Raw genomic sequence first — 9446 nt, 5'->3', positions numbered from 1 at the left:
CTTGATTTTAGTTCCTTCCTTTATATTGTTCAACATCTTTCATAATCAGTTCATTATTAGATCATGATTGCTTTGATTTTCAGTACCATCTAGCGTACTAAAAATTGTTCTTTTTTCTTTTTTTTGCCCTCCCATACTTGATGGTGATATTTAGTGTGTGTTTGCGCCATTCAGTATTTCATTCATTGGATATACTATTCAATGCATTTTTTTCTCACTGTTTTTAAGGGTCTTTTAATTTTTATATTTTAAGTTATTTCAATGTTATTTGCTGATAAAGCAGTAAAATTAAAAATACTTTAAATGCTACAAACTCATTGGTTTAAATAGCTGATTCATAGAAAAATATGGAATAATATTAATAGACATGTATATATACATTGATCAGTTGATATTTAATGTTTTGACACTTTAACTTGGGCGTACATTTTCTTATTGGGATAAATAGTAAGTACTTTAATATTTTTTGCTATGAAATTAACTAGTTTTAAAAATGAATTTTTGTGTTCAGTGTGCATTTTTAAAATTTTAAAAAATCTTAAAGATGAATTTCTGTGTTCTCTTCAGTGTGCTTTTTTTTTTCCAACTCAAAAGTTTATTAGCCATAGAACAAAACTGATTCCTCAAAGTCAGTTCTTGTTTAGCTCTCTGTAAAATAAAATCACACGATTTTGGTCCTAGAAACCTGAAAAGAAAATCACACAATTTTGGTTCTAGAAACGTTGGGTTTCTTCATTCTTCAGATGACAGATGAAGGCAGCTGAATCTATGGGCTGCGTGTGCTTGCCCCAAATGTGAAGCATAAATACAGAAACCATGAGTAGAAGACTCAACACTGGCACAGCGCCAACTTTTGAGCCCTGGGGACTCTTCTGTGTAGAATCGCCACATCCCCCAGAGCCTGCAGAGGGAGTGCGACCTGAGTTCCTGGTTCCAGAGCTGGCCACTGCTTTGCTTGGAGAGTGCCTGGAGGAGCCCACGTTGGTGCCACTGGGGGTCGGACCCAGACCCAGTATCTTGAAGTCAGAGACAGAGAAGGCAACAGACAGCTGGAAAGTTGCTGATTGCTGCAAGGGCTGTGCGCATTATTTTAAAGTAAGAGTTTGGTGGGATTATAAAATACTCACGTTATAATTTTATTATAAAATTGTTTTGTATTTCACACTATCAACCAAGGGTTGCTACCTGGGCAGAATTTACATTAATATTCGATAGTTTTGATATATTCAAATGTTAGACTTCTACCATTGAATTGGAGATTATGTGTCACAGATTAAATATGGTATTCTTAAATTTGATGAGACTGCAGGTAGAGAGAAAATTCAATAATTAAACTGCTGCTATTTAAAGACATAGAACGAATATAACTTTTTGTTTCTTTAAATACATGCCTTGACTAAATAAATAAATAAATAAATAATAAAATAAACAGACAAAATTGAGTGTTCCAATTCATGTACGTGGATGATCTATTTGTTAGGTTTTTAATGGCACCTAACATAATTTAGCCTCATTGTGTCAATTCCGGAAATACTTTATTAGCTTTTATATTTTGCAGATGTCTTCAAAATATTTTATATTTTGCAGATGTCTTCAAAATTTCATGTTCCAGTTATTTGTTGCTACTATACAGAGTACAAATAACTTTTGTATGTTAATCTTTAAACTTCTGCTATACCTAAAATTATGTGTTAATTTTTGTGGGATTTTATATTTTATTTTTTACTAATATTTTTAACAAATTCTCCCTTATTTGGTATGTATTAATATTCACTTGCCATATATGCACTTTCTAAAATTCACTTGATTTTTGCATTTTCTTTTTTAGAATTTCATAATTGAGTACTGTACTTACATTTCCTCCCCTTTCCTCTTACAACTCCTCCCACGCTCCCTTTCACCTTCTTACTCTTTTCTTTATTATTATTATTACATATACACATATGTATTTGTATATATGCATGTGTTATATATACAAATGCATGCATAATGCACTGAGTACATTTGGTTGTGCTTCTAAGTACATCTACTTAAGACTGACCAATTGGAATTAGATAACCTATTAGAGAGCTAATCTCTGGAGAAAACTGATCCCTCCCCCCCACACACACCCCCAGAAGCCATTGAGTGCCTGTAGCCCTTCATCTAGAGGTGAGACCTTGTGAAATATCCCCCATGCACATTAACATTTCAACTGGTGATGTCATTATGCAGGTCTTGTGTAGGCAACAATATTGTGGTGATGGTATGGATTCAGCTTTCCTATTTAGTCTGGACTACATTATCTAGCAGCAGGGGTCCTGGTGCTCTGGCTTTTATGATTGCTCTTTGCCTTTGTCTTGCTATGTTCCCTGAGTCTTAGATGTAGGAACTGCATTGCAGATGTTTCAGTTGTGATGGACACCCCATGGTCACTTATTTTCTGCATTTTGACCAGTTGTAGAACTCTGTCATGGATCTGTAACAGATCTCTGTGAATCTCCGTATCTCGCACGATGTTTCTTTGAGTAATGAGAACTACCCTTATTTAGATTATAAATACTTTAGGAAAGTGGTATTAGTAGGTTTTCTTCTAGGGTCTATGACCTCTCCAATGATGGGTATTTGGCTAGGTTTACAGTCCCACGCATAGATTCCCTTCTGTTCTAAGGGCTTGAAGTCTCATTAGACAGCTATTGATTACCTCAAAAATAAAAGTGCCACTACTGCATGAATAGAGATGTGTTGGTAGGCTGCTCATTGCTGTGGTTTGTAGGCTTCACAGCTTCCTAGAACCACTGATTGCTTTTTCTCCCTTGACATCTTGCAAAGTACTTTCTGATACCATGAGAGCTGATCTCCAGGGCATAGGCTTCCAGGTCAGTTCCAGTTCAATTTCGGCATGTCCTGTGTCTGAAGTGTGTGGTACCTTAAACAACAGGAACTTACCTTCAAGTTATGGGAGGCAACCAAGAGCTATGGCCATAGCCCACATTATTTTGGGAATCTCTTGAAATATTCTGATCAACAACTCAAAAGGAGGTTGCCCCTGCCTGGCACTGGGATTTTCATTAGACAACCTTCAGCTATACAGACTCTCTCACATCTATAACATTTATGTATTTTTAAGTAAGCTTCTGAACTAGGGCACTTCCCTACGGTTTTTCAGACATCCCTAGTATTATTCTGCTCCCCTTCTTCCCTCTCTCCCTGTATTGATTTCCCTCCCTATCTCAGTTAAAACCTCCCCTCCCCAGTTATTCCCATTTTCCCCATTCATAGCAACGTGTCTTACAATCCTGCTCTCTTGAGCTGCTACTCCCCATGGTCCCTTTCTAATTTCTTAGTTTCTGCAGTCAGTTCTAGAGATACACTAACATCGAAATATTCAGAGCTAAGATTCACATATAAGAGAGAACATGTGGTGTTTACTTTTATGTATTTGGGTTAGTCCACACAGTAAAATGTTGTATTAGTTACTTTCCTATTGCTGTGATAGAAATACCATGACCAAGGGAACTTACTAAAGGAATAGTTTATTTAGCTTACAGTTCCAAAGGGACAAGGGTCCATCATGGCAGGCAGGCATGGTGGCAGAGGTGGCTGGAGTAGGAGAAGAAGCTACGCTCTCACATCTTCAAGCCAGCACAGGAAACATAGAGTAACTGGAGATTCGGCAAGGCTTAAGAACTCTCTAAACCCACTCCAAGTGATGTGCTTCCTCCAACATGGCCACACCTTCTAAGAACTCCCAAAATAGTACCACCAAGTAGGGGTAAAATGTCCAGATACTTGGAGTTTGGAGGGGGGAGGATTCTCATTCAAACCATCACAAATGTTTTCCATTTCTGTTCATTTACCTGCAAATTCATGAGCTCATTTTTCTTTATAGTGAATTGTGCACAGCTCCATTGTGTATGTGGACCACATTTAATTTTTAACTGATAATTTTTATTGAGTTTTATTGCATTTCATATAATTCATCTTAATCAAGTTTAGACCCTCCTTAAATGAGATCTGCTCTGCCTCACCCAAAAGTAATCATTTGCCAATAGTGCTTGGCTAGGGTTGGCCTGCTGCCAATATCCCCCATTCTATGCTGGGTTTTTGTCTAATTGAGTCAGCATGGCTCTTGCATGTTGAAACCATTGTTGCATATTCATGCACAAGTTCCTAAATGCCTAAAAGCTTCTGTCTCCTTATGTGCATACACCATCTCTACACTATCTCTGGCTCTTACCTTCTTTCTGCCCCCTCTTCCACAATGTCCATGAGCTCTGGGTATATGCAGTTTACTATAGGAGTTCTATCCAGGGACATACATCTGCAGTCTTTTAGTCTCTAAAACCCAGCCAGTTGTGGCCTTCTGTGTGCGTCACACTCTGTTGTATGAGGAAGCTTCACTGTTGAGAATTGAGAGACATATTAGTATTCTCTCTACCCTGTTACACTATGCTCCATGAGCCTTAGGTGTAGAAGTTTCATGGTAGCTGCGTCAGTTAGGGCTGGGCATATCTCAGACATATTATTTTCTGTGTGTGACTGGTTGTGGAACTCTGAAATCAGGAAATTTTCAGGTAAATGGATGAAACTATAAACTACTAACCTAAGTGAAGTAAAAGGCACCAGAAAAACAAGCAATGTATGTTCTCCCTCATTTTCGAATCTTAGCCCTAATTCCTATGTGTGAGTATATATCCTGATGTAACATCAGGAGCCAGGAAAATGGAAAACAGGCATGGACCACATTTTAATTATCCATTCTTCAGCTGAGGAACATTTAGACTGTTTTCATTTCCTATCTATTGCAAAAACACCAGAAATTAACATGGCTGAGCAATTATTTCTGTAGTAGCAGATCAGGTTTTTTGTTTTTGTTTTTGTTTTTCAGGTATATACCAAACAGTGATACAGCTGTGTCATACAGTAGGTCTATTTTTAGTTCTTTGAGAATTCTCCACAGTGATTGCTATAGTGGCTTCCACAGTTTACAATCCCACCAGAAGTGAATGAGCATTCCCCTTTCCCTATACCTGTCAGTTGTTTCTTGAACTTAACCACTATTTTGTACTTCAATAATTGCTAAGGATATGCAACACTTTTTAAATTGCTAGAAATTTTTTAATTTATTGAATTTTTATGGTTTTAATACAATATAATGTGATGGAATTTAGATACCCCCCTCCATACCTCTCCTTATTTACCCTTGCCCAATTTAATGTACTCTATTATATGTATAATAAGGCCTATACAGTTTGATTTGTGTCCTTAAATATTCTTCAGTGTGGGTCCTTCCACTGTAGCCTGGTTAACCTACCAAGAGAGCTATTCTTGAAATAAAATCCCTCTCAGCAGCATCGGTAGCCAAAAGTTCCTTAGGTTGGGTTGGGGTTTCTCACTCACTTCCTCATACCTATGCTGGCATTGTGTCTGGTTTGAACTTGAATGGAATTTGTGCATGCTGTCATGGTTGTGAGTTCATAAGAGTAAATGACAAGGCGTCTGGAAAAAACTATTTCTTGTGGTCATTCACCACCTCTGGCTCTAACAATCTTTCTGCACCCTCTTCCCCAATGACTGTTAAGCCCTGGGAGGTAAAAGTCTGATATAGATCTCCTATCAGACATAATTTCTTTTTGATAACTGTCTGGTGAGAACACTTTTTAAATTGGGGCAAATTGGGGCATTTGTTTTCTTGATTTTTTTTCTAAGTTCTTTGTATATTCTGGATATTAACACTTTCTCAGATGTACAGCTGGGAAGATTCTCTCTCATTCTGTGGGCTTGTCTTCTTTGGAGTGATTGTTTCCTTTGCTATACAGAAGCTTTATTGAGGTCCCATTTGTCAATTGCTGGCCCCATTTTCTGAACAAATGGAGTCCAATTTAGAATGGACTTTCCTGAACCTATTTCTTGTAGTGTACTGCCTACATCTACTTCTAGTAGTTGCAGCATTTCAGGTTTTGCATTGGAGTCTTTGATCACTTTTTAGTTCATTGAGTTCATTTTTTTCCAGGATAATAGATATGGGTCTAAATTTATTCTTCTGTGGAGATCCAGTTTTCTCAGCACCATTTTTTGGAGATGCTGTCATTCCTTCAGTATGTATTTTTAAATATTTGCCAAATATCCGGTGGCTGTAATTACATGTACTCAGTGAAAACACATCTATGGGCTTATTTCTGTGCAGGGCTATGCTGTTTCATCACTATGGCTTTGTAATATAGCTTGAAATCAGGCATGGTAATCTTTTCAACAATATTCTTTAAAAAATTTTTGCATTTATTTATATATTTATGTACTAGTGTTTTGCCTGAATAATAATAATAATAATAATGATAAATAAATGCACTCAGGTCATATAGTGCCCACCGAGACCAAAGAGGGTATCAGATCCCCAGGAATAGGAATTGCAAATAGTTGTTCACTACCATGTGGGTACCTGGAGCTGAACCAGGTCCTCTTCAAGAGCAGCCACTGCTTTTACTCACTGAACCATTTCTCCAGCCCTGAGCATTATTTTTAATTTTGGCTGTCTAGGGTTTTTATACTTCCATATAAACTTCAGAATATTTTTTTTATATTTTTGTGAAGAATGTCATGGATATTTTGATTGGGATTTTATTGAATTCAAAATGTTCTTTTGATGTGATTGTCACATTCACAATAGTAATTCTACAAAACCATGAGCATGGAATGTATTTCCAACTAGTATTGTCTTTCTCAATCTCTTTTCTTGAGAGAATTAAGGTTTTCACTCTACACAGATTTCACTTACTTGATTAGGTTTACTAGTAGATATTTTTGAGATTATTGTGAATGGGAGTGTTGCCATGATCACTTTTTCAGCAAGTTTCTTATTGATATATAAAAATGTTATTGATATTTCTTAGTTGATTTTGTATCTTGCCAGTTTCCCCAAAGTGTTGACCATTTCTATAAGTTTTCTGATAGATGTTTTAGAATATATATATATATATATATATATATATCTGCAAATAGGAATAATTCTTCTTTTTCTATTAGTATTCCTTTAATTCCCTTCTCTTGTCTATTGCTATAGCTAGGACTTCAAGAACTATATTGAAAAGGAGTGGGGTTAATGGATATACACATCCATGTCTTGTTCCTGATTTTGATGGGGTTTCTTTGGTTTTTCTCCATTGAGGATAATGCTGGCTATAAGTTTGTTATATATAGCCTTTATTATGTTGATATGTTCCCTCCAGTCCTATTCTATCTAGAACTTTTATCATGAAAGCATGTTGGAATTTGTCAAAGACTATTTCTGCATATATTGAGATGATCATGTGATTTTCATCTTTAAGTCTATTTATATGATTTATTTATTGATATATGTATGTTTAACTGTCCCCATGTCTCTGGAATAAAGTCAACATAATCATGGTGGATGATCTTTTTGATATATGCCTGTATGTAGTTTGCAAGTATTTTACTGAGAATTTTTGCATCTAGGCTTATCAGGAATATTGGCCTGTAGTTTGAGTTTTCTAGTTGTGTCTTTGTTTTGTAATTTCAGTAATACTGGCTTTGTAGATGTAGTGTGGAAGTGCTCCTTCTGTTTCTGCCTTTCTAAGTAATTTCAGCAATATTGGTTGTTGTTCTTTGATGTCCCAGTAGAATTATGTTCTGCATTCTTATGGATCTTCCTTTTATTTTAGTTGGAAAGTTTTGTATTACTCTTTAATCTTATTTGTTATGAATCTGTTTAAGTTGTTGATATCATCTTGATTAAATCTATAAACTCATCCACTTCTTTTAAGACATGAAATTTGATGTAGTTTAATATTTAATTAATTTCTTATAATGTTCTGGATTACTTTGGTGTCTATTATAATGTTTCTCTACTCATCCCTGATTCTTTTTATTTGGGTCTGCTATTTCTTTGTTTTGGTTAACTGAGGAGCTAATGGTCTAGTCAGCTTGTTTCTCTTTTTTAAAAAATTATTTATTTAATAACCATATAATTAGAAGAGGCATTACATTACAACAGCATTGACATATTTAATAAAAATTTCCAGAGCTAAGATGCTTCTCTTTAAAAATTGGCAGTAAATTTTTAGGTTTACAGTTGAATTAATACAGTTATACAATATTGTACTCTGTATAAACCCTATATGACATAAAATTGAATGAGGTTTTAAACTTTGAAAAAGATCTCCATTTCATTATTAAAATACACAGTTTCATACAGAAAAATTCATTTTTAATGCAATTGACGTTAAGATGTTTGCACGTGCATTTCTAATCTCTATATATCAGATTATTACTAGTCACAGTCAGTTACTTTCTGAGCTCCTTGGCATCTGAACATGGATATAAAGTCATCAAGTAGATTTCAATGATAATGCTTAACGTGATGTAAATTTTTTATGCTTCCTCTTCAAATATAATTCATTTTTTTAATTTGTTGATTTTGTCTGTGTGTATTTCACACAACATCTCAAACCATCTTATTCATCTACACACTCACTTCCAGGTGGCACCCTCTCATACCCCCGCCCACTAGAGCCCTTATACTCGATCATCCTTGCTACTGTTGTCGGCACCCCAGCCATTCCCCACTACTGGTGGATCTAGGCAGCCTATCTATAGGTCTTTGTTTTAGGGGGGTCAGCTGTTCCTCATCTAGCAGTAATCAGTTGTCAATATTCCTTTGGATAAGATTGGGGCCTGCTGTTCAATTTCCCAGTTCTATGCTGGGTTACTATTTGGAATCCCTCAAAAGAAGGTATCGCCTGTCAGGAATTGTTGCTTGTCATGTAGCCTTTAACTATACATATGGACTCTTATGAAATTATATTGGCCCCTTTAGTCTTTGGTTATACTTTCCTTTTGGGTGTTTAAGGCCACACAGTTGGTCCAGATAAACCGATTTATTTTTACTCTTAAGGTCGTTTGAGGATCTGTTCCTCAGGGGTCACATGGGCTTGGGAGGAGCCCCTGGCTCCTTTCTTGTACCAGTTCCGCCTGTGTGAAGATAAGTCAAAGGTCCTGCTTGACCCTGGTTGGCTTCGGTTGGAAGCATGGAGGAAATGATTCCTCTGTGTTGACCCTCCTCTTTATAGACTGGACACTTGGTTCAAGTCCATCTGGTGGGGTCTCCTCGGTCTCCTTGATCAAGAGGACAGGTGACCCACCACTAATATAGGTTCTCATTTTGAGAGATGCTCAAAATGTCATCATTTTGAGAGATGATCATTGTCCCCTAGAACTAGTCGACCTAGGAGGGCAAGGAGCAAAAAGTGTCTTTTATGTCCCTCTGACCAAATTATTATAGGCCTCAATGTATGTCTGTTACATACCCAAGAAGGTTAATTCCACCAGTCTGGTATTTTTAATTACTGTGTGTCATGTAGATAAATCTTAGGCAAAGACCAGTTGTTCTCAGCAAAACCTTACCTAGACATATATTTCTTGATCTGCTATGTATAATTTGTCAGTAG

General features: G+C 36.3%; 1 pseudogene; it reads right to left on the bottom strand.

The window, feature by feature from the left end:
• Positions 1 to 713: 713 nt before the first annotated feature.
• The window catches only part of LOC115069578, a 120121-nt pseudogene continuing 111388 nt past the window's right edge, over positions 714 to 9446 (bottom strand).

This window comes from Nannospalax galili, unplaced genomic scaffold (genome assembly GCF_000622305.1).
Source record: "Nannospalax galili isolate Female #2095 unplaced genomic scaffold, S.galili_v1.0 scaffold52, whole genome shotgun sequence".
Taxonomy (NCBI): domain Eukaryota; kingdom Metazoa; phylum Chordata; class Mammalia; order Rodentia; family Spalacidae; genus Nannospalax; species Nannospalax galili.
Note: the sequence above shows the minus strand (reverse complement) of the source record. Positions and strands in the feature narration are given on the sequence as shown.